Raw genomic sequence first — 25,773 nt, 5'->3', positions numbered from 1 at the left:
GTTTAATTGGCTCACTAAATGACCCTTGAGATGGTGGAAAAATAGGTATGAAGAACAGGTCCAGATTCTGTCAGGTTTGCTAAAATTGACTCTTCACAGGTTGCTTACAGAGGGGCAAGAGAAACTTCAGGAGCTCCACTAGCCTGCCCTCATATCCCCAAGCAGATCAGCTCAGCTCAGATCCCAAAACTGCTACATCTGTCTGTATTGATTTTTGCCAGGACCACTTGTGGAGCATGTCAGTAATCAACACAGTCTTAATAACCGTCTGCTTTTTATTTCAAATCTCTATTGGTAATCGATTTACATTTAGTTCTTCACTTACACCATGCTGCAAACTCTTTTGTCCAATAAACTTTATTGACAGTAAGTATTAACATATTTCATGTTTGCAGTTACTGCCTATTTAATGGATGTGAATGCCTAACATTAGATTTTAATATCTCAACAACAAAAGTCAGTTGCATAACTCCCCTCATGAAAACATGACATGAAACTAGGGAGTTTGATGGTTTGGCATAGGTAATCTCTTTGGAAATAAATCACTTTTATAAGTATATCCAAAAGAAAGTTGCCTGATATTTTCTTTTTTATCCTAAATTAAAATATCTGTTTAACTGTACTGTATCCTGTGGATTTTTTTTTTTTTTTTCTGATTTTGTATAAAAATGAGGAAGTTAATGCAAAATTCACAGGGACAAATATTTCATTCTCAGTATTTTCATAGTCACCTGGAAAATTTCCAGCTCAAAGAGTTTTTGTAATATGTTTATCACTACATGATATGATTTCAGTATTTTTAATAGGCCATCTCTGACTTATAAGAATAGAAACTCTCATGAGGCTGGAGCAACTGGCTAGGATTAGCAGTGCACCCACTTTCTATTAAGCTGGTTGAAAAAGTGGTAGGGAAATAGTGTGCACGCATTCTGTAATCTAAAGACTCAATTTTTAAAGGCATGATAACTGAATAAAAAATAATGTTTACTTAGCTGAGTTTTGTTTTGTTGTGGAGATGACTGTCTCATTTGTTTAGCAAGGGGTTAAATAGAAACTAATCCCCTAGGCTTACTTTGAAAGGTGGTTATCTTTCCAGCAACAGAGACCATTGTTTGCTTTGCCAGAAACAGTGTAATTGTTTCTTAAACCAGTATGTTCTCTAGAAGAGTAAACTTATGAGTAAGAGGAAAAATATCATTGGCATAAGCATTGTGTTTGAAAGATTCAAAAAAAATGCATGAAATTACTTTAATTTATATCTAACAAGCAGGCATTTTACATGATGTAAGCTCTATTAAAGCTTTTTGTGAAGTGATTATTTTGTGTCAGACAAGTGCTCTAATAGAAGTTTCATAGGTTAGGGGAAACAGAACAGTAGTATGGTTGGCTCAAGTTAATTACATTTACTTAGATGAAATACTATTCTCCGGTACTGTTCAGGACAAGCAGAGAAAATATGGAAACTTTTTTTAGATAGCATTTATCTATTTCAATTATTTTTGACAGTATGTGTTGCATGTGTGCTTTTGCTACAGTGCCTTTCTATCGACAGTTGGTAGCACAAGCCTTTTAAAGCACAAAGGGTAGCAGTACTTCAGCCAATCTGTGATAAAAGGGGAAAAATGAAATCACTATGGAAACTGCAGGAAGAATCTAAAAGCTTTCTTTATAAAGTAAACGTCTGATGTTTGTGACTGCGGGGGCAAAAAATTCATAAATCTGTAAGATGCTATCATTTCTGATTTGTTATCGCAGCAAATGCCAAGTCTAAGCAGTCTGACCTTAGCCTTATTAAGTGCTTTCTTTTCAGATACAGTTATTATTTGACAATAGAGAGACTGCAGTGCTGCAGGGGGGAAAACTAATATATTTAAAATGTGTGTGTGTGTGTCTGTGTGCATCTATCTATCTATCTATCTGTCTATCTGTCTATCTATCTTTCTTTCTTTCCCCATGAAGCTTCTGGAGTTGGGAACACTGAATGTGGGAACTCGGGACTATTATTCTGAGCACAATTCAGAAAACTCTGTTGCGTCCCATTACGTGCCTTTCTTTGATGTCAAATTGAAAATCTCTGAGCCTCTTCCTCCAATCCAAAAGCAAATAAATACTGAAAGGAAGAAACCTCTCTCCTCTCAGCAGACAGGGCCTGCAAGACTGAAAAATGAAGGTGACTGTGAGAGCTCTGATGAACCTGTTTGGACAACAGACAGCACAAATACCTGTCTCAGTGGAGGAGTTTAAGAGCACTGCAGAGATCCTCAGACAGTGCAGAATCTCTTGGCTTACACAGGCCACTGTCTTTCTCTCTAAACAATACCAGCCAAGTTTCCTCTGTACAACTGAAGAGCTGCAGGAACAGAAGGACAGTAACTAATACAGCTTTTAAATTTCAATCTCCTGGTCTTATTAGGAAAAAAATAATAATTAAAAAAAAAAAAAAAGAAAAGAGAGAAAGAAAGAAGAGAAATAAAGAAAAGGAAAAGACATGAATTCTAAGGGACTTGGTGAGTATTTTTATTGCATTTGGTTGCTTTAGCTTGGAGATTATTTTTAGTCATATGTAATTCATAAGTAGGATTAGGGCTTTGAATGAGTTTATTTTTTGATAAAGTTTTGTAATTATAGAAAAATTTAATGCCTGTTTCTGTTTTTCAAACTTTGATACCTTTTGAATTTCTTTGTTTTGTTGTTCTGCTGTAATTAGTGTATTAGCTTTGGAAGTTTGATGTTTCAAGATGCTCAAAACAGCACTGCTGTTCCTAGTCTTTTTGAATATAAACATGTCCAGTGGTAATATGCACTATTATATATTACATATATAAACAGAAAAACAGGCATTAATATTGTTTTAGTATAGCAGTTTTGAAATATATTTATAATGACCAAAGCAAGGTAAATACTTTCCTACTAAGTGTCTCAAGCTCTGAAAACTGTGTGAATGTTTTAACTCATATTGAGCAAGTTTATATATGAAGATTTAATCTATGACAGATGACAACATGGAATTATTTGGCTATAAATGTGAGAAGGCAGAGCAATTCTTGATTATATTCAGACTTTATGGTACATTGGTGGATGTTACTATAATGTGTGCTTATGTTATTAACAGTAAGGATTTTCAGGTTAATGGTAGAAAAACAGAGACAATACAATTCTTGCAAAAGCAGGTCAGTCTTTCAGTAATAAATATAAATCTTAAAAAAGATATAGTTTGACATATTGGCTTCATTGTAGCTTTTTATACATATAATGAAAACCAATTATCTGTGGAGTAAATTTGACTTTGTGGAATGGAATTAAATTGCTTTTTAAAGGCTTCCTTAAACAGCACTAGCTGGAGGGAAGTCCAATAACATTTTTTGCTCTGAATTGTAATGACTTTGCTACATCAATAAATCATGTTGTATTCTGACTTTTATCAAAAGATTCCAAGGAAGAAAACTATACACGGCAGCTTGAAGCTACAGGGGCAGTCCTGCCTGTTTTTCCTCCAACCAGCTACTTTACTTCAGGCCCTTTGAAACCAGCAATTCCTGTCGATCAGCACTTAAAGTGGTAGGTCCACATTGGTTCTGAGTTGATGAGAACAACTGCTAAATACAAATTCCTGATAACAAGTGAATTGTCAAACTGAAGCATCTGTAATATAGAGTGGCTACTTAAACCAGAGGAACTCTATTCATGTTCATCACATTTGTATTGTCTTTTGTTGTGCTTTGTTTTTAGGAAATATCTCATTCTGTTTGTTTCTTGTGTCAATATGGAACAGGGTCCAGCACTGATTTTACAAACGAACTTTTTATAAATAGTTTAATTTACCCTATAATATATGAACATGCTCTGTTGTAATTCATGTACTAACAGCAAGGTTGGGGCTTAGTGTTGAATGGAGGGAGGTTTTGTGAAGTATACATTTGGGATTCAGAATCTGAAGCTTTACAAAAGAAAAGCCTTATTTTGAATCGTGGTTGAGTATCCTGAAACTAACTCTAAAGTAATAGAATGCTGAGGGGAGAGTGGGGTCGGCAGGGTAGGGGGGAGATACTATCAAATTCTACCCATTTTTCCCAACAGATCATGTATCAAAAGTGTAATCTCTAAGAGGCACATGAACTGGTGAAATGATTCTCTGATGCTGGTTTCCTATGTTATTATGTAGAATGTTCGTAATTATCTTGCTGAGTCCTAATCCCTGACATTTGCTTTCACAAAGCATCTAGCAGAGAATGCAATACCGTAATTATATTTCTGAGAAAGAGTGGAGGGGAAAAAAGTTGTGCTCTTCAGCGCTGCATTTTAAAGAGAAGCTATTTCATTAGTTATATATATGTAAAATTTTGGGAAGCCTAAGAACACTTTATCAACTGTAATACCTGGTTTTGTTATATCACAGTGTACAAATATAGTTGAGCATATGTTAACCATGAGTTCTTTTCTAAACGATGTGCTGCACTTGCCTACATCCTAAGCAAACTTGGTACTTGCTCCAGTCTAAATATTTCTACATCTTGATATTTCCCATCTTATCTTTTAAAGTATTTTCTGTGATAAATAAAGTCTATTTTAAGCCTTTTTTTTAAATATCAGTGCTTTCTCATATGTTTTACAGTACCTTTTATGTTAAGTAAAAGAACTGACAAAGTCAGTTAAATTTAAATTGCAGCTCATAAAGATCTCCTTGTGTTATATTCTTTTGTATAGAGAACTAGCCACAGACCACATGAAGTATTAAACCTGATTTTTGATCAGAGGGAGAGCTCACTTTTTATAGATAATTTGCCTACAAACTGAGGCAAAAGGTTAATTGAGGTTACGTGCTGGGATACGTGATGTTTATTTCACCTCTATAACAGCTACTGAAACACTGGGCTTTTTTATATCTGGTATGAATAATCTCTTAATACAAAGCTATTTACTAAAGAATCATTAAAATGGAATCTCTAAAGGAAGATGGATATGTGGTGCTGGCAAGTGGCTTTGTTCATGCAAGTATGACTGTGTGGGTTAGCTGAAAGAAATCACCATAGCCGTGTGGTCACAAGCAACATTCTCAGGCAGAAGGTTATTATGCAGGGCAGACATGGTTTTCTTTATGCTCTCCTTCTGGGAAATCATTTCAAACTGTTAAAATATTCTATTTTACATGAGATGAAATATCAACATTGTGCACACAATGCCTGCTTCTTAAGCAGCAGTCTGTGCTTGTTTTTGTTGTTAAAAGAAAAATATTATTTATTTATTTTTTTAAGTGCTAATCAGTATAAACAAATGTTGTCCTTTACAGAAATCACACAATTTGTACTTTATAGCAAGGTGGTTGCTATCAGTTACTTCTGGTAGACTTGTCTGGAAGGGCCATCTTCCTGCCCAAAGGCAACCATCAGAGGTGTACTAGGTCTTTTGGAAAGTATTTTTTCTCCAGTATTTTCTGAAAACCCAAAGAAAGCTGTTTTCCTCACAAATGCAGCCTGGAGATTGTTCCAGTAAAAACAGCAAAGGGTTTCAGGGGAGGAAGTCATGTGTTCACAGTAAGCGCAGATTTCTCCATCCTCCCGTGAGGTGCCCATTTCTGTCATTATCTCACTGTGGAAAGTTTTCCTTTTCATTCTCCCACAACCTTCTGCTTTTTAATATTGTGTTGTTTTTGAACAGCATGTTCATTTGTGTAACTACCCAGCCAGGAGTCAATCACAAGAGCGCTGGAAGATGTGTGGGAGACTCCATTCAGTGTGAAATACCCCAGGAACAAGGCCTAGCCAAAGACTGGGCAACAGATATGACCAGCATATACTGAGCAAGGCCTAGCCAAAGACTGGCATCAGATATGACCATGCTCAGAAACTTCTCACGTCATCAACGCCTGTGCTTAAGACTGCTCTTTTCACAGGGTGGTATTGGTGGCCCCTGGGTATTTTGCAGCCCTGGGTAGGGTAGAAAGGACCTGGTTGTTCTCTGCTACCCACTGGTGTTGCAGCTTCGTGGCCAGCTTGTCAGCTGGCACAGCTCCTTCAGCCTCTGGGTGGTTACACCAGCACCTAGCAGCAGAGAGGCTGCCTGGCAGATATTCCCCAGCAATTTTTAGTTACATTTTAAGGTTTTAGTGGCATTGTTAGTGGTTTGCTCAAAAGAGAAGGGAAATAGGTACAGAATGCTTCAGAATTTGTAATAAAATCATATTTTATCGAAGAACACTATTAATTTGTAAATATATTTTTAATTGAAAGCTTGCTTTCTACATATTGCTGGGCACTTCTGTAAGTTGCTGAGAGAAAAAAAAAGAAAAAAAAGAAAAAAAAAAAGTACAGTGCAATAGATACCTCTGTTCTTAAGGACTGATATTGCCCTTGACTTAAGTCAGATACTGACTGATAAAATAGCAGTAGGGTTGTGAATGCTGAATCCTGCTTTTAAACACATCTGGTATTCTAGGGGTATTCTGCCGCACCGGGTGCATTGCCCTGTGTAACACAGATTTGCTTTCTTGCTTGTCTGCTTGTTTCTTTGCTGCACTGGAAGAATCCTGAAAGGCACTGGACACTTGGCATTTTTGTAAAAGTGTAGAGGAAAATTCACAAACATGAAAAAAAGATTACTTTGAAACACAGTAAAATGACCAATGGTGACTTTTCAAATAAATTGCATGCAGTTTTTTATGAAGTTGCTGATAAAATGATTATTTATGTAATTGGTGTCAACGCTTGTCTGAATTGATAGGTTCTGCCAGGTTAAAATATTGTTTTTGACATCGTGTCACTCATTTGCACTTGTGCTAGCAGTCTGAATAGTCAAAACAAAACAAACCCACAAAACTATATTTTATAAATCAGATTTTATTGTTGTGGGGAAAGTGTTGTAATCTGCAACCTTCAAACCTTAAAATTGCCTTAAACAATTCAACCAACCCACTCAAAAGCAAGTATGTATATCCTACTGCAACCTGCTTGAAATAGAGTTAAGACTGGCTTAAACTGAAGAAGGGAAAAAAGTAAGTTTAAAACTGGAGTGTATACCTGGGCTGAACTTATACAATATTTAAACAGAATGCAGAATCTTTAGTTTTTCATATGACAACAAATTGTTTGCTAATAGTCAAGCACAGAATATAAATATCAGGATATCTTTCTTATCTAACAGCTTCATTGATCATGTCATTGTGAATGCATTCTTAAGCTCCATGTCATACAAAATAAAAATCCTTTGTGTAAGTAAAAACTGCTTACCAAAATAAGACCGCTGCAAGACTGACATGAGTATCTGCTTCCTCTTACTGCAACTAACTGGCTAGCTACGTCCTTGCTGTAGCAGTTTGGTGTTGAAGACCCTAACTTCACTTCCATTCAATGCTGAAAACTGACTTCTGGTGGAAAAACACCCTGCCCATGATGAAGCACTTGCATTAGATTACGCTTTTTTTTTTTTTTTTTTTTTTATAACTAGAATATTTGTGCAAAGATGCACAGTGTCTATTCAAACTGCTTTATTTCCTCATGAATTATGAGAATGCAGAAGGTGGCAGAGCAGGAGTTATTTACCTTACAGAGCTGGAATCCTGTTTGACTGCTGAAGTATACTATTGCTGTGTTGACCAACAGTAGGCTAGATCAGATTTCAAAATTAAAATCGATGCTTCTGAATTTACATAGGCTTTCTTCCCATGTATATGAAATTCAGAAACACTTTCCGTAACAAAAGCAGAACAATGTACCGATGGTCTGACGTATTTTTTGCCTTCCCTGCCCCTCCTTCTCCAGAGCAAAAGGAGACCTTAGTAAAAAGTAAAGCACTAGTAAATAAAGAGTTAAAATGAAGGCAGGCTCACTGGTTTGTTGAGATCTGTCAGAGTCTGAGTGGCTGGCTACATATCTGTCTGAGGAACAATAGCTACCTGTATTCTGCACAGGCTGCTGGGCAGGCACTAGCAATCAGGAGACAGTCTGCCTCTGCTAGAGGCTTGCTAGTGGGAATCCCTACTGACAGCCCTGCTTTGCTCTGGGGCGGGGGGGAACAAAACCTTGTCTGCTCTGCTGATGAGGGACAGAGCTTTGATCATTTTTATCCAGCCTTGGCTTGGCCTGAGGTTTAGGTTCCCAGTCCCGAAGTCAGTGGGCTCTCTCCTCGCACACGCACGCACACACTCGCACACACCCCTTTGCCAGCAGATTCGTGTCACGGCTGTAACTGAGGCACAGAGCAATAAACATAGCAGAACCAATCTCCATGGTGGCAAGAGGGGGCACTGGAGGTGACAACAATGGAGAAGGATCTTTCTGCTGACAAGTTTTAGGTAAGAGACACTATTTATACCCGCAGCCAAGTATTTTATAGCCTTCTAAATAAGTTAGAAATTGTTAGCTTTCAAACGTGTCTTGTTATAGAAATATTTCTGTTTACTGTGGTATCCAGGCTGTTACTAGCTTTTAAAACTGTGATTGCAGTGCTTTGTGTTACAAGACTGTTTGCAGAAAGCAGGCAGGGCTTTTGCATAGAAGTGGTGGCTACTATAGTTACGTTCTTAAAAATGTAACATTTCTAACATTTGCATTTTTAAAATTAACTGTGAAGCTGCATTTTGACTGAGTTAAAATTATGCTTAGCAATAATGCATATCCATCCATAGTAAAAGGCTGTGTAGCTGATAGTACACATGCACTATTAAAACAGTGTTCCCTCAACCCTAATTTGTAATTATTTTTACACCCTTAACTGCACTGGGGTCAGAAAGTTTTAAAAATTAATGAGGTTCCCTGCTGAGTTCAAATAGTATGATCTACATGAGTTGTTGCTGCAGAGGACTGAAATTATTTCTGCATATTTTTATTGTGGTTTAGAATTCTTATTTTAATGTGTTGCTTCTGAATGCTTTCCTTTAAATGTTATTTTATGCAATCTGCAAGAAGAGGGGAATGATGATCCAGTTTTAGTAATGATCAATTTTGTGCAGGGGAAAACAGGGCTTACAGTGACAATACAATGCAAACATTTGCAATATGTTTTCTGATCTCATGTCAAACCCGTGTTAGATTCCTGCAGCTGTGCTCAGCTTTTACCTCTTTACAAGTAACTACCGCTCTAGGGAGAGGAAGAACAATAATACCTGCTGCTTTGTCTGAGAAGGGCATAGTAGATTACCTATGTGTTTGCTATGTCCAAACGTGTTGTTGGAGTACTTTAAAATATATGTAAAAGTGAATAGCAATAGTGTGAAAAGAGGCAGCCAAAATGAAATAATGTACCATGCCTTTTCCTGGAAACGCTAGACAGATAGTATCATCGGCGCTCCTGGAAAGTAGAATTTGCTGAATATCCTCAAATGGAAGGACTGGAAAGGAAAGGGGGAGGGAGCTGTTTACTATGTGATTTCCATATTGAAATAATGACAAAGTTTCATCCTGCAAGATTTAAAACATTGTTTATGTTTATTATAATCTATATTGCATTATGTTTAAAAGGGAAGCATTTTAAAGCTGAATATACTGTAATCAGCGCTAAAGCTGCCTTGCACTCGGTCTTCCATTTGTAAGACCCACTCTAAGCTTCCTGTGATATATTGTTATGTAAATATGGTGCAGCAAGGGAAAGCAGCACTATGGAGATTCAATTTACTTTGAAAGTTGTTCATTATGGAAGGGATGAATGTTATTTATTTGATGTGAATCAAAGGCTAGAAATGACTTTTTCACTGTGAAGTCTATTGTGGTGGGTGCAGTGTGATCTAATCTTTTTAATTTTGGCTTTCACACCAGTGGAGATGAAAAGAGATCTGAGCTCATTTATTGGTTGCTAAGTCTTACTGGAGGCCTAAGTACCATTCTTGGTTGCTATGGCCAATCTGACCTCAATCTATGCAGTTTTAGGGACTTAAGCAATCCCTTTTTTATTTAGGAGCATGTACCTTGATTTATGTCCAAAATTGTGCCTGAATGTCTTTGTCTACAAGTGATAAATGGCGGTGTACAATTCATCAGTTCTTACAAGTAAACACTGCTGTCCCACTAAAAATATGTTTTGTTCTGAGTTAATGGTATGGAACAAGCCAGTCTCCACAAACAGCTATCTTTTATTGTAGAGAGCCTCTGAAACTTGGAGCAAAGTGAAGGAAATTGGCATTCATCTTCTCTTCCATTAGCATTTCATTTGTGCTCTCTGGTGATGAGACTGGATGTCAATTGACAATGAAAGGCCAGCGTTCTGTTTCCCCGCTTGAATATATAATTGATCAATTAGGAATTTATTTATTCTGTACAGATATTAAAAAGTCAGGAATACGATTTCTCATGCATGTCTGCTGCATCGTTATTACTAACTGTAAAAGTATTTGCAGTCAAATAAACTGTGGCTGGGCTGTAGGAAATTCCCAGTTTCTTAGACAAGTTCCTTGTATTCAAGTAGTATCAGGTATTTGCTACTATCAGATATGTGCTATTTGTGTGGTTCTTAATGGCACTTAGTCTTTCACATACATTAGAATTTCTTTCTGTATAAGCTAACAGGTCATTAAGAATGTAGAGTGCTTTTTTGATACTCTGAGCAGTAATAATTTTGTTGCATCAAAATTTCTCATAACCATTCAAGGTGTACATACACCAAACAGTTGTGATAATGAATGGTCGGTAACTGAAGCAAAATCTTTTTAGGTGGAGTATTAATAAATAAATAAGGTTACATTAAGATGTATGTTAATATGGTTTCTACTAAATTGGCTATCACTACTCTGTAGAAGGGAAAGTCATATCGTTTGTCTTAGTACTTGACAGTGTTATAAATGTATTGCCTTGAAAAATAAAATGAGTAAAAAAAAAAACAAAAAACTCTTTGCTCCTTAAAAATATGAAGAATAGAATGCTGTAATATACTGTTAAGTACAGCTAAGCAGATGCGGAGCAGAAATAATTCAATTGTGCTCACATTTAAATTAGTGTAGTTGAAGTAGAAGTAGTATTTCTGAAACCTATTTTTTTCATAGCTTATTTTCAATAATAGGCTAGAGTGAGTATTAGGATTTTAACTGAGCCCACTGTGCCATTTTTTAGTCTTCCTGAGGTGATTTTGAAAATTTGAATCTACAGTGGTGACAGATTTATCTGTAGATAATAATTGCTACTGGAATAAATTCTCCAAGAAATTGAATTTGCAAATGGAATTTAGGACTACTGAGATGCCTTTCAGTTTGAGATTGATAAGTGAGTTTGCAGAGGCATTTCCTTGGTGTATGTTCACAATAGTGCTGTTGCTTCAGGTCCTCAAGGAGTAGCAGTTATTAGTAGCTATTACTAAAAAGGTTTTAGGATACAGGTGACAAAACTAACCTGGATGTTCCTCTTGAATATGTTCTTTAGAATCGTCTGATGTTCATATACTGATTGTTTTGTATAATAAAAAACTGTTAAACCAGTACTTCTCACTTTGAAGTAGTTGTTACCAGACAAAAAGACCTAAAGACTACTGGATGTTTTTTAAAAGTTTTTTGAAATAGAAATGTCTTAGAAAAACACTTAAAAATACTGATCTGGCATTACTTATTTTGTCCATGACCACCATCACCACCACCTCACTGGAGTACAAAAATGAGAGAAAAACTCATCACTGCATTTTTTTTGGGATGTCCTTCAGATTATGAAACAAGTTTCCTTTACTGGTATTACAATTTAATTTTTTGTAGTAGATTTTCCATTTGTGAAACATTATGTAAGAAAGATGCATCAAATTGCAAATTGTTGCAGGAAAGTGGAAACAATTCCAGGCTTCTTCTACTCACTTATCCCTTCCTAATAAAGTTAATAATTATTCTTTCTTGTCAACAGCTACCTTATCAGCTATCATAGTCCAGCTTTTGAAATAAAGGTATGATATATTAAGTGTGGCCTCCTCTAACAATATTAAGTAATATTTCTTATATTTTGGAAGAATAGAATACAGAAGAATAAATCATAATATAACCATAAATTGATGCATACTCATAAACTGTATTTTTGTTGTTGTTGTTGTTATTTTTCTCTCCTTGATGTTTTTCATGAGATATATGCATGTTCCTGGAGTAAAAAACCTTGACATGCAACACCAGTCCCCCCTGTTTGAATTTTGGATGAAGCCAAAACTGTGTATGAATTAATTTCTTGCAGAAGATATATAGTTTTTAATAATTTTTGTTTGTTTTTACACCATAGGTGGTTACAGTAGGTCATATGTAGTTCAAACAGTACAGAGGAATTATAAACTAAGGATTTTATTTATTTATTTATTTATTTCCCACCTTTGTATTTTCTGGCAGCTTTGGCAGAGAGTGTGCATTGGGAAACCAACTGAGTGAGTTCCCAGGTGAGGTCTGGTTTACCCAGCCTGCTGTTGCCCCTGGCCACAAGTGGCCAGAGAGACATCAGTGACTCATGGGGAGCAAGTTGTTTGCTCCTATTTTCTTTTCCTGGGACAACTGAGTCACCCACAAGCATAGGCTAGGGACAGTACTCTCTCCCTAGTAAAGACCCTATATTTTTCTCTGTCACTGTCACTGTTTGGGTCAGATATGAATCTGCTTTTACATAACTGGTATAAGGCTAATAATTTATTCTTAATTTCCTTATGGAATTTTCCATACCTCAGTGTCTGACTGTCCATTGGTGTTCATATCCCTGTCTCTCTTGAGACGTCTCATTGACTAAAGTCTCATGGAAGCTGGAAACATGGTCTGGGTGACTTGGGTGTTTTTTATTTCACCTGCAGAAGAGGACTTTTAAGTTGGATGTTGAATGGCAAAAGCTTGAATTGTTTGAAAAACTGATGGTTCTTGGCCCTGGTATCAACAACATGCCATCCCTCCTCCCCACTGGACACCTTTCTTGTCTTTGATTTAGTCTGTAGATCACTTCACAGGCAGAAGATGCCTGAAAACAGAGTCATTTGGATGAAATAATCCATTACTCAGTAACAGTCTTCCTTTACACCTAATAAGATATCCCCCCCTCCCGACCCCCCCCCCGCAAGAAAAAAAAAAAGTTTGTAACTAAACCCATTATCATAAGATCTGTTTCTGAATTCATGATCAGCCTTAATTTTGGTACCTCTCTTGTTATTTAACTTTGCACCCTCTATCATAATCTTCAAGATAAGTATCTGTATTTATATATATGTGTAAAGTGTGTGGTCAGTGTACATTTTGTGAAAATTACAGCTTTGTATAATATTCATTTTGTTGAATTAATGTGGCAATCAGAATAAACTCTCAAGGTTGTTTTGAATATTGTTACCCGTATTGTTTTGTTTGCATTAAATCAATAGATTCTGCCAGAGCCCGGCTGAGTGAGAGCAGCATTCTTTGTCTCTGTGCATCAATTTCATCATCTTCAATCATCCTGATGATGCTATTGACCAATGATGTCAAATGTTTGCAAGCCCCAAACACTGAGTGACGCGTAGGTCTCACTGCAATACCCAAGGACGAAGCTGTCGCGATCTTTTCTGCTGGAGACCTCTTGGGGCGGCTGCTGGATAATTTGACTGCACTTGAATTGCAGGCTGAGCTGCCCTCAGCTAAGCTCAGTGCCTTTCTGAAGGGTGTGCATGCAGATGGCTGCTGGGATCACCTGGCGCTGGGCTGCTTGCTCGGCTGCCTGGTGGCTGGGTGCCTGGAGGAGTGAGAGTTTTTGAAGCAGCTCAGCTGAGCCGGGCCAGCAGTACCGCTGAAAGTGCTGGTTCTCCCTCCTCTTTGTTGCAGAAATGACTTCTGAAGCTCTCTGACCAACTGAAAACTAATCTGTCTTTTCTTTCCCTGGTAGGGTTAGCTTTCAGGCCGATCAATTGCCTGATCCAGCTGGCTGCATGGCTGCTCAACCCCAGTGTCAGTGTGAGAGAGGCAGCTGTGTCAAAGCACAAATTTGGGGAGGGCCGGTCGGCCCCTTCGGCAGGTGCAGACACAAGGCATCAGCATGAGCTGGGCTGGCGTTCGTGGAAATGTGGGTCTGGCTCGCTGCGCTGCCCGCCTCGCTTCTGTGCCTCCTGGGGGAAAAGCTGCCTGCCTCAGTGGTTTCCAGTGTCAAGTACTCCTGTGATTAGGGTGCTTTTTCTTTTCTTTTTTCTTTCCTCCCCCCCCACTCCCCGTGCTTGCATCTTGAAAGGGATCGGATACAGTCTTTCTGGCTTGAGTCTGGTAACGTGATTTCTTGCTGAAACACTTAGATTAGTCCCTAGATCTGTCTCCTAGACAAACGTGTTATACCCCTTGAATCTGAATGAGCACTAAGACCCCTTGATTCCAGATTCAGTTCTTGATGCTCTCTGTGCTGTTCTGTGAGTAAATTGCAAGCACACTACTAAAATAGGTAGGTTATGTCTTCCAGAGGTGTCTCTTACCTCTGTGGGCTTTTCGCTAGATCATTAAGGTATTTCCTTTAGCTCCTTTTGCTTTTATTCAGTCTGCTGTTATTGATTACATGGGTGCCAGCCCTCTCCTTTAGAGAGGCAAGAGAAGTTTGCACTTTCATGTCTAGCTGGTAATTCCTCAAGCACTTCCACAAAATCATCTTTATCTTCAATAGCAGCTGTCATCTTCCTCTGCGCCTGCGGCATGAGAAAATGGTGGCAGTGTATTCATTGCTGATGGCATGGACTTGATTCATTTTTGCAGTGTTATTCTCAGCTTCTGGCATTACATTTTTAAATTTTGCTGCATAAGCCATGCTACCTAAGCAGCAATGTGATCTGTACCAATAACTTGTATAGCAATCTTATTTTCATTACTGCTTAATTTGATCATCTTAAAATCTAAATTCCCGTTACTCTGCCAGGGCCCTTGCATCTGAGAGCAGAGAGCTGAGGCTCCCAAGGCCTTGACTTGGCCATCAGCTGGAAACTGTAGATTTGGAACCTGAACTCCTTGTTGGAAACTGAACTAGCCTTCAGTTTGCATTTTAACTACTGCACTAACCTGTCTTTCCATAACTAAGGAAATATGGCAGATTGACACAGGGTGAGTATGGTTGGGGCGCTGTAAGATTCTCCATCAAAGAAGCCAATGCTTAGCTCAGCAAATCTTAGTAGGGTTGTTGCATTGTCACAGACAGTAGCTGCCCTATCCTATACCAGGAACACTGATACAAATGGAATTTGTTCTCATATGATGAGAACCCAAATTTACACTTACCATTCAGTGAGATAGTAATAGACATTAAAAAAATAAAAATCCATGATACTGGGTATTATTGCATCATAAATTATACCTTTGAAATGTTTTATTGGAAAATAAATTATTTACTGCTAGGCTGAAAAACACAGTTTTAGAAAATTGCTCTCTGGAAGAAGGAACTGTTAAGTGCCTTGGACACAAAATTTTGCCAACATAAATATGTGTATACTGATATTGTTGAAAATAAGAGTCTTCCTGAGAAGTAACTTGAGATCACCGCTATCTGCACTCAGCCTATCGATTCAAAACTGTTACTAAACAAAGATGACATTTTTTCTTTCAGTTCGTCACCTTCCATATCCATGAAATTCACTTAGATATTTTTTACATGTTTTTTATATCTATAAAACCTTTACAGAATCCGAGAATAGCTGAGGTTGGAAGGGACCTCTGGAGGTCATCTTGTTCAATGCCCCTTGCTCAAGGAGGGCTGCCCAGAACAGGTTGCTCAGGGCCATGGTGGCTTTTGAGTATCTCCAAGAAACATGCCTACACAACCTCTCTGAGCAAATTAATCCAGTGCTTGGGGCACCCTAACTGTATGTAAAACAAAAGCAAAAACCTCCTGTGTTTCAGTTTATGCCCATTGCCTTTTATCCTGCCACTGGACACCACTGTAAAGAGCCTGGTTCCCTCTTTTTCATACCCTTCCTTTCAGGTACTTATATGCATTGATATTGATGAGATCTTCTGAGCTTTCTATTCTCCAGGATAAACTGTTACATCATTTTCTCATATGAGAAGTGCATCAGGCCCTTAATCATCTTCATGGCCCTTTTCTGAGGACCCTCCACTAGCTCCATCTGTCTTGTACTGGGTATAATTAAGAGCATGCCAGTTGTTTCAGCCAAAATGAGCCTTACTCTATGGTCAGGGTAATGGTAAGAAACCTGGACTGGGGAATCTAAGGAAAATTGGGATCAAAATTTACAAAACTACACAACATCCAGTTTCTTCACATTCTTCACAACTCTAGATATAACAAAAGCCTGTTATGTGTAATTCATTCTTGCAGCATGGTACACATTTTGATTGTCAGTTTGTTCTAGCATTCCATTAAAAACTATAGATATGGAACATCTATAATTTATGTATTGTGGGTGTACATTTGTATCCACTTACATGTTAATCATGTTTATTATGCAATGCCTAGACCTACTCACACTCACCAAGCTCACAAACTGTTCTGGAATGTATGGTTTGATATTTTATACGTACAAGTTTCATATAGAGCTTGAGGCATTCATACATTGGAAAATATATATATATATATCAATTCTGTTTCTTCTAGATTGTCAGGTGATCTGGCATGCTTTGGAAACATGTCTTGAACAGAAACTGTCTGCAGGGCCTAGTAGGTACAAAGAGGAGGAATCATGTTCAGGTATTATTGCAGTAGTTCCCAGACATGTAAGGATAATTCCTCTTTTCTTTGGATTTCCACAGGTTAGATTTTGCTGCTACTTACTCACTATTGAGTGAGTGTTTCCGTGGGCTTCCTTGTTGTTAGCAAGTTGGTAGCAGCCTTTATTGTTTTATTTATTTATTTATTTATTTGTATCCATAACCAACTTCTCCCTATCAGGGTGTGCCTGAGAGAAGATGAACTTTATTTTAAGAACAATTTGCTTGAACTGAAATGAAATTAATTGTGGTTGACAGGGGAAGCCATACTGAGTGACTGTCTCACTGAACATCTCTGCTCCTTTTGTTAAGAGGAACTCACCATCCTGGGTTTTTTTGTAATCCCCTTGGGCAGTCTGTAGTGAGTAATACTTTATTTTGCATTTGACTAGTCAGTTTTGGTCACCTGGTGACTCAAACTGTCATCTCAAAATGTCACTTTTTGGGTATATTCTGACATGGATAAAGGTGGTGCAGAAGGTAAAAAAAAACAAAAAACAAAAAACAAAAAACGCCCAATTATTCATTTTCAGACCATTTAAATAAAAATAATGAATAGTAAGTGTCTTCTCTTGATAAAATGAGTGAATGGCATTGGAAGGAGATTTGTTCTTCCTAGATGAACTCACTTAAGTAGACAAATACGATGGACAAAATGTTTTCGAAGTGTATTTTTCCATGGTACCTGTGTACCTTTGAATATTCAGATTTTTTTCTTAACACCTCCCCCTGTCCCCAGAGTTACTTCCTGAGACTATCCACCATACTTTTCTAGAAGCAGGGAAAAAGGGGCCAAATGGAGAAATCTGCTACTTAGTACCAACAGCCTTTTTGCTGTGCAGATTATGTACATCGATGTCCCCACATTTAACTGATTTTCCAACTTTTGTGGGTTTTAATTTGAGGACTGAGGCATGTCCTTCATCCCACTCGACCTATGCATTCATGTGGGAGTGATGGAGAAAAGGGGAAGAGCTTCTGCAGAACCAGCTGGGATTTGGACCAGCCTACGTCCCAGTCCATACAATATGGTAGAAGTGACTTCTCTCTTTTATATATATGGTCTCCGTATGGTGGAAGGTCAGCCACGCAGACCTTAGCACTTAAGCACTGCTGCCGTTATCTTCCACCTGTGTGCCCAGCCAGGTTTGGAACCAACTGAATCTGAAGACTTTGGAATAGTGAAGCAGGCAATGATGCTGTGATGGTTTCTATGGAAACAGAAGTGGGAGATGAGAGGCAACTAATAAGAGCTCAACTCAGCCAGCTCCTGGATGGTGATTTAAAAATACGGACTTTTAAAAATAACCCTTTACCTTATTTCCCCCCACCTAATCTTTGTTTCTGAAGAAAGGGATCAGAAAGGCAGTGGGTTGCTAGCAGCAATGAATGAGAGCTCTCACTCGTCGCTTTCATCTGTTGGCTGTCATGCAAGAGCTGTAAGTAGCAGTTTACTAAAGCTGGCTGCAGGCTTATAAAGTGTGTGGTAATTGTAATTTTGGACTGGAAGAAAACATGAAAGGCATTTTAAAGGTGTTCTTCCACTCCTGTTTTCATCCTTTTGAATGCAATGACTTTGAGGATAGCACAAAGGCACTTTGTAAAGTTACTGTAGATGCTTACTCTGTCAGAATGTGTGTGTATCTTACTGCATGCAAAATACTGTTTTGTATATTTTACCCATATTGCAAACAGGATTCCTTTTAATCTGTCTCACTCCTCTTCATTCTTCCCAGCATTGTCCCTACCCAGGGTTCTGATTAGTAGACACACAACGCTTTAAGAAATATTTTGTGAAGTTTTTTACCAAGAAGGATCTTAGAAGCGGATTATTGTGTATTGGTGAAAAGAGGAATTATTTATTAGTCCTATGCTCTATTTAAATTGCTTAGATTTATTTTTTTTTTCCTCAAATGATTTAGGAAGTGGGAATTTCTTAGATAAAATTGAAGACTGATAACACAGGTCATAGTTGGGGTTAAGGTTGGATTTAGTGCCTTCAGTCTCATGCTGGATTGATTTTGCTGTTGTTATGTTAATGTGACTCTTGGCTGCTTGTGTTAACCTTTTTAATACAGGAACTAGATCAGATTGTGACTCAGCTTCTTAATCAATTTTTTAAAACCTGAGAATTTTAAATAAAAGAAATAGCAATGCCCAAGAGAGACGGGAGCTCCACAGTTCAGTGTTACATGGCAGTTCCCATCCCTGCAAGTGGTGAGCCAGAATGAGGAAATCAGCTAGATTATGTCCTTGTGCATCTGTGTAACTCTCCTGAGGCTCAGCAATACTGTCCTGTCCTGTTCTGTCCCTGTGGCTAATGCCTTGGGGATCCTGGGAATTCTTGAATGGAGGTAGTGGGATGCTGCTTTCTCTGTCCTGTTGCATGTGCACAGGATTTGCTCCCCAGGAAGTCCGATTTACTCCCCAGGGCCAGTCTTTCTTCCAAAAGGCATGGCTGCAACTGCATGGCTGTGTGATATAGACATTGGTGCTGAGAATGCACTCAAGAGAGGAAACAGCGGGAAAGATCAGAAATCAGCAGTTTGGGGAAACTGGGAGGTCTGTCAAGGGATGTAGATAAAATTCAGTTCTGTGGAAAGGAAAAACACTCCTGCACTTTGTGCCACAGACGAGCACTTTCAAAAATAAATAAATAAATAACAACTGGTTCTATGCATAAGTGGGGGCAGAGGACAAAGTGGCCACTTAAGTAGAGAAAAAAGAGTTTGCTGGAAAAAGCCATGTTTAAAAGTGCAGCAGTTAAACTATTTCATCTCTCCATTTAGTAAACATTTTTTCTAAACTTTCATACAGAAAATTCAATTACCTTTAGAAAAAAAGTTACCAAAACTGAAGCTCCAATCTATTCACTGTAATGTTAACCCAAGGAACTTTAATTTACCTCTAAATGCAAAACTCAGTGAATTTTAAGTTTCCATTACACAAGTATTTTCTGGTTCTTTGTGGAGTGCAGAGGGAGGAGGATAAAAAGGTAGTAGGGAGGAGAGAAAGTAGCTACGGCTTATTTTAATTAATAGCAATTTAAGTATGAGCAATTTTCAGCATCTTAGTATTTTTTCCAGAAAATAAGAAAGTAGTTACTATCTACTATGACTTTTATTTTTCCCTTTGAGGTACTCTGCATTCCTCCTGTTGATTATAATACACTTAACAGTTGCGCTTGCAGACTTACAGATGTAACACATGCTGATTTGTCCTCCCAGAGGCATGGTAGACTTGACATGCAATTTTTGAAATACTGTGTTTGTCGCTGTTGAAAAGCTCCTAAGACTATAAACATCATTAGTTCATAAAAAAACACACATCAATTTCTATAGCTTGCTGTGTTTGTACATATATGCAGGTATGAGTTCAGAATATTCATAAAAATATTGAGTACTGTGATGGTGTAGATACCATAATATGAAAAAGCACTTTTCAGTAGGTTTTGATGTTGTAAAATAATCACTATGTTCATAATAAATGCCTTTCTTAGCACTGTGCTCCCAATGATTTGTTTCAAGTATCTCCTAGAGATGCCAGGATAAAAGTATGGTTATCCTGCTGGCAGTTCAGAAAGTAGGCCCCATTCTCAAGATTTAGTATTGTAAGACACAAGATTTAGTCCTGTAAGCATGAAAGATCTCCCTCAAATGTGATCAAGACACTTATGCACTTCTTAATTTTTATAGCAAATTGTAGTCTTTCCTGGATTGTCTTTTAAATCTTCTGTCAAGTGACAGCAGTGGAAATACTTCCAGAAGGATTGGTAAATGTACCAATAAATTTATTGAAAAAACCTTAGAATTTCTTGAAGTCTTGGTTTTCTTATTGTAACACTAGTCACCACAGCATGTGAGCAGGATTTATTGGAATATTATTTTTTTTTCTTCTTAACTAGCCTTGCTGGCACAAGTTAAGGTTGACTATGATGTCTATTTAATGATGTTTAATAATATTTAGACTAGTCCAGCTGGCATGAGTCACACTAAGAAAAAAAATTAACAGTTTTGATATAATTTGCTTAAATAGTAGTGAGATAGGTCCTAACACGTCTGTAGAAATGGAACAGTGCTAACTTATGATAGTGCTATTGCAGGCTGATTTCAGGGTGGGTGGAGCAAATATTAGCATTTTCTCTGAATGCTTCTTTTGGAAGGAAGAGTTAGGAAATCGTTCGTTCGAAGCCTCGGTTCTGTTTCCATGCAGGTTTTTTTCCTTTTTTATTTTTATTTTTATTTTTTTTATTTTTCTTTTTGAAGTCTATGCTTATGAGGTTCCTTCTATTGCTTCACCAATTTCATTGTTCTTCTGGAATGTTGCTGTCATGTGAGATGGTGCCATGGAGGGAGAGAAAAGGGGGGGGGGGGGCTTTAAGTACCTTGAGCTAATCCCATTCAACCCTCAAATTATCCCTGTTCTGCAGGGGCCTTCTACCCATGAGTATATGATATCCATCCATCAGCATTTGCAGCTCTGTAGAGGTTGTTTCAGGCTGAGGTCAGATTTACACAGCTTTTATTAAAGAATCACTGATGCTGGAGGTGGAGAACAACCCGACAGAAGGTCTGTTTTATTTTGTTTGTTTGTTTCTTCCCTGTGTGAAATTATATCTTTATCTTTTGTTTGTTTGTTTGTTTGTTTAGTGTTAAATGTTCTCAGAAACTGAACTTGTTGCCATGATGAAGAGGACTGTTTCTTAATTTAACAAATCTCTCTGATGGTGTTTTCCAATGTTCAATCTTATTTTTTCCCTTCTTAATGTCATCTTATTAAAACCATCATATCTTCCTGCATCACACTAAGTGGTTTACTGAGTCTGATGGCAGATGATTGTGTTCCCTTGGTCATTGGTTCAGGCAATGAATGCTTGGTTAGCATCATCTCTCTTTGATTTAAAGAAGTTGTTTCTTATTTTGAAACTTTATCCTCCCTCAACAGTTCCAATTTTTCAGTTTCATTTTTATTTTATTCATTTTGGTAGGGCTCAGAATAAATATACTTAATGTCTGAGGAGGTTTTTGGTTTGTTCGTTTTTTTGTTTGTTTGTTTTGTTTTGTTTTGTTTTGTTTTTGAGCTACTTCTGACTAAGACGCTGAGCCTCCAGCTTTCTTGGAACTACATGGAAGTTTTTGGCAGGTTACACTTACATTAAAATAAAAATCAGTTAGAAGGTCAGAAAGCTTTCCCAAATGATTGTTTTAATGAGCACAAATATTAAGTCTAATTTAGATACAGCCATAACTATATGTAACTGTCAGCTCAGGAAGAGGGACACTGAAAGCCTCATGGACTAAAATGGTACATCAGAGTTGAGTGCTGGAGCAGCTGTGAATCTCCTGGCAGGAGTGCTCTGGGAGAGGAGAGAGAGTTTCTCTTTATGGGAAATTACTGTTGTGTGCACAGCAGCAGAAGTGGAGAAAACATTTAAATACTGAATTTAGAGAGAGAGGAGAGAGAGAGAGAGAGAGAGAGAAAGGTGTGTCTCTTATGGCACAGTTAGTTCAGAGTTGGCTCTCCTTCCATCAGGACATGTGAGGAGAAGGGGACCAGGGAATAGCTACTTAATGTTTCTTCTGGCTGCCCAATAAAAGCAGGTTTTGAAACCCTTCCTGGCAACATGAGCCTGAGTTTCAGAACTCAGTGCTAGAGGATGTTAAGGAGGATGAAGGTTTAAATGAGTTAAAAATGGAATTAGGAGGGATCATGGATCTATAAAATGCAACTGTCCAGATGTTGTCTACTTATTCATTTCTCTTTAAATCATCAATTTGACAGAAAGTAGGAAGAATACGTCCTGTTTTTATATTCTTCCCAAACTGCTTGCTCTATGCCATGGTCGAGGACAACATTCAGGGTACTACTACGACTGTTGCAAGTTAGGGGCCTTGGATTTCTTTCTGCAGATATAGGAGATACTCACTTCAGTGGATATATATATATATTTTTTTTAAAGGATGCCCCCAAAATAGATTTTCGAGTGGTTTTCACTCTGCTCTGGCTTGTGTAAGGAGGTAATGCAGAGATGTTCAGTAAGACTCTGTAGTGATCAGGGAGGTCAGGTCTTATAGAGTCTTCTACTCTTTGACAAGCTTTGCAGGTCTTGGATAGAAATTGAATCATGTATTTATCATTACACACTCACCTTCCAGAACAGATCCAACTTCCACTTCATATGTTTAGAAACAATATGCTGTGGTGTTCTGTACTACTTTAGTGATGGTTTGTGTCCTTTAAAATTATATTCTAACCAGCTTCAGCATGGAATTTTTTATGCAATATTTTGTCAAGAAACCTAGATTTAATAGACTCTGACTCTCTTTCTGTCCTTGATAAGGATGATGGTTTCCATATTGGTATAGATACTTTGGTTGAATTATCTGTGTAGATTTTGATGTCAGAAAATTAGGGAAGAAACAAATACCAGAATTCACTACTTCTTACACAGATTCTTTTTCTTCAGCTTCTTGATAGGAGACAATTTCAGATACTTTTAGGAATCAGTCCATAATAGCACATTTGAGGCTAACATTTCAGGCTTATGGTAGTATACTGATTATTTCTGGAAAAAAAAAAATGTGGCCTGCAGCTAGTGAGTTTTAGGTCTTCAGGATTGAAATGAATATTTGCAAGTGCACCTTAGTCCATTCTCCACTGTTTTCAGATTCTTCTATTCTCCTTTCCTGGAAGAAGAAGTAAGATAAGACTGAGGAGTTAGGGGTGGGGGTGGGGAGGTGTGTGGGAGAGAGATTAACAGTGCTGAAGACAAATAGGTATTTGGCTTTTCTTTAGAGGTTTGAAATTCCTAAAATATTTGGGTTTTGAGATCTAATGTATTTAGTAAGGAGAAAAAAATGCTAATGTCATTAGCATTTTCATTTATGGATATTTCTCTTTTAAGTTGTCCTTTCCCAAGAGTAGTTTTAAAATTGGTGCTAGTTATTCCAGGAAAAGAGAAAGCAAAGATTGCTTTTAGACTGGGGGTTGGGACTTGACTTGCACATGAATCCCTGAAGAGCAGAACCACTTGTTCTGTTTAGCTCTACCTTAATTGTATTGAAATGTTTCAGCAGATAGTTATTATTTGAAATATCATCTGTCACTTAAAAAGGTATGTGAAATTATCTTAGAGTATCAGTCATGAGAGTTCCTTAAATTACTAGTTCACAATTTAGAGTCGTGCAAAAAATTTTTCATAAATTGTTGGATGAGCATTAGTTCTCTAGTGAACTAGCTAAATTATGCTGAAATACATATATCATTGAAGTTATATCTATACAAAATAATATATTTTTTGTGGAATTACCATGGGTGTATCCTGCTTTAGCAGGATATATGACTTGATCTGAAACTACTGGAAAATATTTTCTGCTTATATTAAAAAGCCTAGGAAACCTGCGTTATCTTTTTTATTATTAGTATTATTATTTATTTTTTTTATTTTCCAAATCTTCTTGGCACACGAGTGCACATGATTTGTATCCTTTGTCTTCTAAAATTCCAGCAGCCAATGAACACAGTTATGACATTTTGCTATCAAAATCAGCATTTTATATCTGTATGGCAAAATTCAAGTGACTGAAGTCTACAGATTCATAAGTTGTAAACTTATATGATTGGTCAGATTACAGATTTGGTTCCTGAAAATATGTCCTCTCCCTGGAAGAAGATCTGAAAGGATGTGCATTGGTCAGAAACAGGCAGAAGTTCCTAAGCACCAAAGATCTTAGTATTTCACAGCTCTTCCCAGCTGGGTTTCAACCTAATTTGGCACACATATTGTAGTTGACCTCAGACAGAATAATTCAGATGTTTGAACCTCTTAGATGTGTAGCCAAAAGCGAGCTGTCTTGTTGCATGTATTTTTAAACATCTGCAAGCTGAGCTGGGAAGCAGAATGCAAATTCTAGAGCTTGAAGATACCTGTGAGGTTATGAGAATCCCTTTGAGACCATGGGGAATCCTGGAGCCTATGAACATATGTTTTTCCAGGCACACTGTGTTTAGTATTTGCTTTAGTTTCTAGTATTCCAAGCACAAATGACAATAGAAATAGCTCATCAATAATTTACGAATAAATGTACAGTCTGACATAATATCTTTTGTTGAACCTTTTAATGCATATCCCACGAGAACTAGAGAAATTATTTCCTGCAGTTTGTATTACTGTTATATACTGCTGTAGGAATAATTTGTTGTTCATGTATGCCAGAAATATTTAATGCAGGAGCCAGTTAACACTAGCAGAATTGTTTCTCTTGGTAGCTCTCTTTTGCACAGTGTAAGTACCATTACATAGAGAAATCACATTTGCAATAATACACTGCAGAGGAATTCCATGCCTTGTGATTATGGGAAGGTAGGGGCTAAGACCTCCACTCATGGTCCCGTGGGGATTAGGTGGGGAGATTTGGGTTAGCATTTTGAAGCTATAGGTTAATATAAAGATGTCCTGATTGTTTTAGCCTGTCTGAATGTTGTATATATATTCCCTGTTTTCACTGTATAGTACTTTTAACTTGAGATATTCCATTATCTGACCGTGATTTTTAAATGCATAGTGGGGAAACTTGCATTTCACCAAGGTGCCCTACATTCACCAGTTAACCTTTTGAGGCAGAACTGTATTCTCTAAACATTGATTTTTGAAATACTTAAATTGTCTGCAACTATAGGTTTGATTCCAATAAATGATAATTGGTTCTTTATTAAGCCACCATTGTACAGCATATAGCATGAACTCTGTTGGTGTTTTTCTGTGGAGGTCATTCTCATAAACACATGACAATCCAGGATTCTTTCTGCTACAAAAACACATCGCTGCTTTTATGTTTGTTTGTTTGTTTGTTTTTTGATTTTTGGCTGTTTCTTTGTTGTGATGATGACTTACTTTTGGCCAAACTCGGGTTAGTCTTAGGCACAAAACTTACACCTACCTTCTTGTGTTAGCCATGTAACAAAGTTGCATTTCAGTGGCTGGTGAAATGACTTGTCTGTGCAGGGATTCTTAAACCCCTCTCAAATCCCTGAAAAGTTGCAATCTTGTTTCAGAAACATTGCAAGCATTGATTAATGCACTTGCTAAAACCCAACACTACAAATTCAGTAGGTTCAAAACTTCTCTTGGGTTTTCTCAGTCCCAGTCTGTGAGGTCCTTTGTGGCAAAAGCTGTAGTTTTACAAACGTAG

At 37.5% G+C, this 25,773-nt stretch overlaps 1 long non-coding RNA gene across 6 annotated transcripts in view; it reads left to right on the top strand.

The window, feature by feature from the left end:
* LOC118160278 overlaps positions 1-25,773 on the top strand; it is a 117,994-nt gene that overhangs the window by 13,177 nt on the left and 79,044 nt on the right. For 3 of the 6 annotated variants that reach the window (XR_004747398.1, XR_004747400.1, XR_004747395.1), the window contains exon 1: positions 7,916-8,287. This is a non-coding gene — a long non-coding RNA (uncharacterized LOC118160278). Of the gene's footprint in view, positions 1-834; positions 3,559-7,915; positions 8,288-13,944; positions 14,051-25,773 lie in introns of those variants that run through there. The other 3 variants (XR_004747397.1, XR_004747396.1, XR_004747399.1) reach the window with 3 other exon arrangements.

The sequence above is a fragment of the Oxyura jamaicensis genome, chromosome 1 (genome assembly GCF_011077185.1).
Source record: "Oxyura jamaicensis isolate SHBP4307 breed ruddy duck chromosome 1, BPBGC_Ojam_1.0, whole genome shotgun sequence".
NCBI lineage: Eukaryota > Metazoa > Chordata > Aves > Anseriformes > Anatidae > Oxyura > Oxyura jamaicensis.
The sequence above is the reverse complement of the archived record's forward strand: the minus strand, read 5'-3'. Positions and strand labels throughout refer to the sequence as shown.